The sequence below is a fragment of the Nicotiana tabacum genome, chromosome 6 (assembly GCF_000715075.1).
Source record: "Nicotiana tabacum cultivar K326 chromosome 6, ASM71507v2, whole genome shotgun sequence".
Taxonomy (NCBI): Eukaryota; Viridiplantae; Streptophyta; class Magnoliopsida; order Solanales; family Solanaceae; genus Nicotiana; species Nicotiana tabacum.
The window spans coordinates 45533403-45541514 of record NC_134085.1 but is presented as its reverse complement, the minus strand read 5'-3'; the positions used below and the strand labels follow the sequence as shown (position 1 = coordinate 45541514).

The 8112-nt window shown below is 35.3% G+C and overlaps 1 long non-coding RNA gene across 2 annotated transcripts; it reads right to left on the bottom strand.

Moving 5' to 3' along the window:
* Nucleotides 1–689: 689 nt before the first annotated feature.
* Nucleotides 690–4659, bottom strand: LOC107764568 (uncharacterized). Of its 2 annotated transcripts, XR_001643260.2 has the most exons (4): nucleotides 4479–4659; nucleotides 3094–3495; nucleotides 2746–2841; nucleotides 690–863 (listed from the first exon to the last, which is right to left on the bottom strand). It is a non-coding gene; the product is annotated as an uncharacterized LOC107764568 (long non-coding RNA). The 2 variants fall into 2 exon arrangements; XR_012710324.1 differs by having other exon boundaries at nucleotides 2746–3495.
* Nucleotides 4660–8112: the final 3453 nt, after the last annotated feature.

The window sequence follows — 8112 nt, the reverse complement described above, 5'->3', positions numbered from 1 at the left end:
CAAAAAGGGGCTTTAGTGGCAATAAAAAGGGGCATTGGCGGCAATAACAATAGTCGCTATATCATTTACCGGCCATTGATGTTTAGCCGATGAAGCCAGGGTCGGCAAAGCCTTTAGCGACATTTCTCACAAAAACTGGTAAAAGGCCTGATTTATTGCCGTTAAATATCATTTGCTTTAACGACAATTGTTTGTGGCAACTATGTTGGCTTCTAAATCTAATCTAAAATGGCTATTGATGCTCTTTTAGCATCTATTTTTATAGCCGCCAAATTCAAAATAGTTGCCACTAAAAGTACATACTTTTAGCGGTAATTGATTTGTGGCAATTAGAATGGCTATAATATTCCTTTTGAAAAGGTATTAGTATGACCCTTTAGCATCCATTTTAATGGTTGATAAATTCAATAAAATTGCCGCTAAAACTCATCTTTAACAACAATTATAATGGCGACAACATTCCCTATGAAAGCACCATAATTTGCCCTTTTATCGTCAATTTTTATAACCGGTATATCATGTTAAATTGGCATTAAAAGCCACAAGCTATAATGACAATAGTTTCGCCACCGTTAATAATAGCTACACACTCTTTCGAAATATGATCTAAATAATAAAACATATTAATATTGATTCATAAAAACATAATGTAGGTTATTAAATCTTAACAAACAAAAGGAAGTAGTAATCCAAAATATTAATATCATAGCAACTTAAAAAATAAACTTATATTCTTTGAAGCAAATAGCTAATGTTATTATATAACTAATCCTAACAAATAATAGACTTCAAATAATTTCTGCAACGCTTCATCATATTGAAATCTTCCGCCCGCTAAATTATGGATCATCAGACTGTATGAACTGAAATTACAAAATAATTATGTCGAGGAGATGAAATATAATAGTCTTCAACTGAGATATTTATCGAGCAAAAGTATAAAATTCATATATCATCGCATACATGTTTGATTTAGAATGGCAACGCTCGATATAATATGTAAGCTCAACTCTATGTGGGCAGCAGAATAGAAACAGTTATATTCTATGTTATAAACGTACCTAAAGAGCATTATAAATCCTTTAGTTTTGCCAGCATTTTTCCTTTACAATAATACTTTCTCGTGGTGAAAAAAACAGCACACTTTCTCATAATTAACAGAGGAGCTACACTAAAGTGCTTAACCATATAACAAACTCAAACTACAACAAAGATAAACAGTCGCCATATAGTTGAGGTTCTTAGCTTCACAATCACTAGTCTTTCAATGTTCTCAACTTCATAAGCAGAATTTGAAGGGATTTATCGGAATTTTATTGACCTTCTTAAGGCTCAAATTGTGTTGTTATTCTCACTAAAATAAGTTCAAACTCACTTCCCCTAGAGAATTGTTGAAGATCGTAAGCAATTTACATCTAAGCTTGGAGAATATGTATTGCTACTACTTCTTTTCATTTAATTTCTATTGATCTATATATAGAATCTCAAGTATAGTCTCCTTACTTTCTCAGTTTTTCCTAAGGTCGCCATCTTAATTTTACATTTCCTTCTTTTGTTTTCTTAAAAGGATCTTAATCGGGTAATTCCAGATCTTCAAAAAAGGCAGAAAAGCTTTCAAATGTTCTGGATGGTATTTCAACTAAATCATCTAATATGGACTATCAAGGACACTGTAAGCCCCTAGGTAAATTTATTTGGATTAACTTGTATACAATATGGACAATCCTACTACCATAAAGTTTAGAAAGAAAAAAAAATAGTAAGGACCTATGGATCTTGTTTTCATTTCTGCAAGTCTAGATGAACTTGCGGAAAAACACATTTGATGCAGCTTCTATCAATGTGGTGGCATTATAAGGCTATAGATATGGTTGCAAGCTTCATGTGGCAAAAGTACATAGAGAAAATTATAAAAAAATAGAAAAGTGAATCTAAAGGAATAACGATACTTCTGCTCTGAAGTCATTGGAAAATGAGATTTTGCATCCCACAATGAGACAATTTTCACGGTAAAGTATCAGAACTTTTTACCTAAAAAAAGGTATGCTAAACATGATTTGCAATACCTACCAAAACATGATAAAAAGGAAAGTGTGTTAGAGTTTTCAGCTGTTAACCATTTCACTTTTCCCTTTTATTTTTTGACAGAGGATCCTTTATAGATGAATAAATTCTGCAGCAGATTTGTCTAATTCATTTCTTATTTTCGAACTATTTTTCTTTCTAATATTTTCTCAAGCTGTTGTATTTTACTCTCCAGTATGTAGTGATATTTTGGTACTCTAATATTAATATAAAGCTGCCTGTTTATTAAGAAAAGTGAGCCAGACCCATGAGTTAAGAATTGATTCACAATTCTCCCAGGCCCCAAGAAATAAACAAAGAAAGCTTTGATTTCACAGTATGATACTCAACCTGCTGGTTTAACATTATATAAAGCAGTCATGACAATTGTTAAAAATTCCAAATTACTGATAAAATGAGAAATACAGAAGCTTTAACATAACAAAAAAGGCATACATAAGGGACTCAAGATATTACCACATTTCTTCATGCAACCTCATTCTATGACAGAACACTACCTTAGAACTATAGCCTTTAAAACATCAAAGCAACATATGCAATGACTAACAAAAGAAAAGCAAGCAAATGCCTTAAGTATACAACTAATAAACTTGCCAGATATATAGAGGCCACCCACTTTATTTAATTCTGCAAACTCTAAAATTAATGTAATTTACTCACCCTTAAGAGTAAGTACTCTGAATGCTAAATGTGTCGCTTCCTATCGTGAACTCCCCTTGAAGAATTGCACTGAAATGCTTGATTATTTCCGCCAAGCTTGGTTGGGATTTAAAGTATTCCAGCACGTACAATTTTAGTAGGTGTATAATTACACAATGAAAATACCTAATCAGATCCTTCTTAATTGATGTAAAACTGCAATATTTTAAAAAACTGAAGCAAAAGTAAATTTATTTTAGAAGAGTCAAAATTAAGTATAATTAAGAGCTAGAGAGTCCAATTCAAAGTTCACAACAAAAAAAGTTATCGTGAGAATAGAGAAGTTATAAATGTAGGTATAGAATTTACCCATGACACAAATTTTATAGGCTCCAAGCTCCCCAAGGTTGATAGAATGCCTTATACTTCTGTACCGTCTCCTGTAAATACTGAACTACCTCCACACAAACTTCAAACTCACCAATAAATCTAAACTTCAAAGAAGAAAAGGATAAATAGTTTTCTTTCTAAAATGTACCTGCAATAAGAATGGCGTGGCATCTCCATTAAACAAGAACAGATGAATAATATCTTGAATTACCAAAGCATGATTAGATGAGTAGCTAAACTAATTATAAGTTTAATCATCTATTATATACTATTTATCATTGTATTTTATACATAACCGGATTTTCTTCTTCCAAGGGGCTCTCTAATGTGAAAAGCATTGGAGTCCATTCAGGTTATCCACCACTATGCCATCAGAAAACCCTGCAGAAGTTAAAAATCCTAATAAACCCAGTTTACAAAAAAAAAAAAATTACACAAAAAGAAAACGCTGGAGAAAGTCAACATTCCATTTTTGCCTAAAAAAGTTCCATGAGGTATCCCTAATCCACAACCCTTACTCCTTTTTTGAACTCAGGTAACTGAAGATTTTTCGCAAATTTTTCAATGTATACTAAGTTCTGCTCCAAAAACCTGTCAAGCTGAAATAAAAAAAAAGTAGTACTAATTGTTTACCTCAAATTGGAAATGGAGAAAAAACTTATTACTCCAAAAGGGATTCCACAAATAAGTCAAATTCAAGATCATCGCAATATTGAAATCGAATAGAAGAGAATACTGATAATTCAATAGGTTAAAATCCTATCAAGACAAAGATACCCAAACAGATGAAAGCCAAGAATCAAAAGATATATTTGCAATCCTTACTACGCTATCTTTACAGATGGATAGTATGGGAAAAAGATTACAACAACTAGAGAAAAGCCAGCCAAGTCAGTAGCATGACTATAAAGATGCGGAGCTAAGTCGATCGGAAGACTCAAAGTACAAGATTCAGTAACTACGAAGGAAATAAGAAGACTTGTATTAAATATACAGAATTTTACATTTACAATTGAAGTAATAAGAACTGACAAGAATGTTATTGCAGACTACCTATCAAGACAAAGGTATCCAAACAGATGAAAGCCAAGAATCAAAAGATATATTTGCAATCCTTACTACGCTATCTTTACAGATGGATAGTATGGGAAAAAGATTACAACAGCTAGAGAAAAGCCAGCCAAGTCAGCAGCATGACTATAAAGATGCGGAGCTAAGTCGATCGGAAATCCTTAAGTTTGCGATAAATTTTCAATATAAATCCAAAAGTTCGATAGTGTTTGATTTTGCCAAAATTGTCTTTTTCTATTGTTACTTTGAGTTGGTGTGGCTGTGTTGCCGCTGCAATCACCATGTCCCCCTACCTTTATATATGTCAGAGAGAGCGCGCGAGAGAGATGAACAAGAAATTCACAGACGAAGATAAAGGAAAGCGGTGGAAAGATGAAGATAGCTCCACAAAGAATAGCGCAATTTTTCTAATTTTTCAAAGCCCTTTCTGAAGCATCTAAGAGTCTTAGGGTTTTGTGGGTTTTAGGTAGTAATATGTTTTCCTATTGTTTTCTAGTTGGAGGGAATGTAAATTCTTTTCCAAAAAAATTGGAGGGAAATATTTTTTTTTTGCAGGGAGGGAAAGTTAAAATGATAAAAAATTATTTCAATTAGTAATTTTTAGCGGCAATTTTTTTTATTGTCGGTAAAAGGAAATCTTTTACTGGCTAATGGTTATATGCCGCTAATATTTTAGCTTAAATAATTCATTAGCGGCAGTTGCCTTATTGCTGCTAAATAATTGCCGCCAAAGGCCTTTTTTGTACTAGTGCGAAAGGACAAGAGTAGAGGTTTCAATTTAGCATTGAGAGAACAAAATCGCACGACAGAGAAGAATTGAAGTGAAAACTTTTTTTTCTAACTCTGTAGCCTCTAGGGGATAAATACAGATGTCTCTTACTGATCCCTCAGACTCTACTAAGCTTGTCCGTGAATTGTGAGACCTATGTAACCTAGAGCTCTGATACCAACTTGTCTTGACCTGGATTTTCCACCTTCGGGAGTCGTGATGGCACCTACTCGTGAAACCTAAGCAAGCCAAGTATTATAAATTCATTACCCTTCTTATTAAGCATGTTCAATAATTCAAAGTAATAAGTGATTTAAGCAGTGAAATAAACAAAATAACCAGAAATGCGGAAGATGAAAACTTAATCATTAACCGAACATTTGCTACATAATCTGAAATACAATACTACCCAGAATTTGGTGTCACAAGTTACGGACTATCTAAGAATACTACAAATAAAGTCTAAATGAAAATACACAAATCTGTCTCTGAATAAGTAAAAACAGAAAGAGAAGTGATAGAAGGAGACGCCAAGGCCCGTGGACGTCTGCAGGACTACCTCGGGTCACCTGAATGGACTGAAGTCAACACCCTCACTGCGGTCCGAACGCTCCAGTATCGGAATCTACACACAGTGCAGAGAGTAGTATTAGTACAGCCGACCCCATGTGTTGGTAAGTGCCTAGCCTAACCTCGGCAAAGTAGAGACGAGGCTAGGACCAGAATACCAAATAAACCTGTGCATTTAAATCATATACAGCGGAAATAAAAGCAGATAATTACAGCTAAAGTTGGGCGGGGGAAACATGCTGCGGGAAGTAATAGGTAATAATAGAATAACAGTAGAGAAATGTAAAGAATGCCATAAATCAAATACCAGCAAAAGATAAGGAAATAAGAAACAAGTACACATGTAATACCGTTGCAGGCATGTAACCCGACCCCATTTCATATACTATTGTTGTAGGCGTGCAATCCGTTCCCATTTCATATAGTACCGTTGCAGGTGTGCAACCCACTACCATTCATATAATATTGTTGCAGGCGTGCAACCTGCTCCCATTTCATATAGTACCGTTGCAGGCGTGCAACCTGCTCCCATTTCATATAGTACTGTTGCAGGCGTGCAACCCGCTCCCTTTTCATTTAGTACAGTTGCAGGCGTGCAACCCGTTCCCTTTTCATTTATCAACACCAATCATAAAAGAATCTCGGAAAGGGAACAATAATGTAACAGCAACAACCTGGCAAGGGAACAATAATATAACAACAACATCCCGACAAGGGAACAATAATATGACAATAACGTCCCGGCAAGGGAACAATAATATCACAATAACATCCCGACAAGGGAACAATAATGACAACAACATCCCGGCAAGGGAACAATAATGATAATCCTCATATGAAGAACAATAAACTACAACGGAGTCACAACAATTACTATACAAGACTCACGGGCATGCTTGACACCGACGTATAGATACTCGTCACCATGCCTATACATCGTACTCAACAATTAGCACATGGAAAATAAGACACAACTCCTAATCCCTCAAACTAAGGTTAGACCAAACACTTACCTCAAACTCTCACGGCCAACTCAAGCCTCAAACACCGCTTTTCCTTTAGAATTTGCCTCCAAATTACTTGTATCTAGTCCAAATTAATTTAACAACATCAATAAATGCTAAATAATTCTATCCCAATGCTAAATTATAGGTTTTTATCATTTTCCTCAAAAAGTCAAAAATCGACCCCGGGCTCGCTTGGTCAAAACATGAGGTTCGGACCAAAACCCGATCACTCATTCACCCACGAGCCCGAATATGTAATTAATTTCGGAATCCGACCCCAAAACTAGGTCTAAATTCCAATTATTTAAAAAAGCTTAACTCTACCCAAATCCCCAATTTTCTACCCTTAAGAACATGATTTAGGCCTACAAATCTAATGGGTGTTAATGGAAATTTAAGAAAACAAGTCTAAGAACACATACCTATGATTTTGTGGTGAAATCCCTCTTCAAAAATCGCCCAAGTTTGAGTTTAACTAAAAAGGTTTCGAAGTTTTGAAGAAATCCCGTTTTGCTACTGTTTTAAAATAACTGGGCAGGGAACCTATGCGTTCGCACATGATTGGATGCGTTCGCATAGAATAAATGATGACCCCCAGAATTAACTCTATGCTATCACAGACCTACCTATGCAATCACATAGAACAAATGATGACCCCCAGAATTAACTCTATGCTATCGCAGATCTACCTATGCAATCGCATAGAACAAATGATGACCTCCAGAATTAACTCTATGCTATCGCGGACCTATTTATGCGATCGCATAGAACAAAAACCCGGACACTAGCAAATAGCAAAAACACCAGATTTTCTAAGTTTGAATCACCCCGACGCCTATTCGAAACTCACCCGAGCCCTCAGGGCTCTAAACCAAACATGCACACAAATCTAAAAACATTATACGGACTTGCTCGTACGTTCAAATCACCAAAATAACATCTTAAACAACGAATTTAGCATAGAAATCTAAGAAAAATTTCAAAATTTTCAAAGTATCAAATTTCACAACTATGGGTCCGAATCACATCAGTTTCTTACCAAATTTCACAGACGCATCTTAAATGTCATATTGAACCTGTACCGGGCTCCAGAACCAAAATACGGGCCCGATACCATAAATTTTAAATATAATCAAATTTCCAAAAACTCTTATATTTTCAGTAAAACAATTTCTTTCAAAAATTCATTTCTCGGGCTTGGGACCTCGGAATTCGATTCCGGAATACGCCCAAGTCCTATATTTTTCTACGGACCCTTCGGGACCCTCAAATTACAGGTCTGGGTCTGTTTACCCAAAATATTGACCGAAGTAAACTTTTTTAATTTTAAAGGCCAAATTAACATTTTTATCACATTTCCACATAAAAGCGTTCCGGATATGCGCCCGGACCGTGCGCGCAAATCGAGGTGAGGAAAAAGGAGGCTTCTTAGGCCTCGGAACATAGAACTTACTCGTAAATCAAGTGATGACCTTTTGGGTCATCACATGAGGTTTTCCTCTCCAATATAAAGGGGACACCAATTACTTTGTAAAGGGTGAGGTCATTCATTGCGATAGAACATTCTTATTCTTCTCTTGT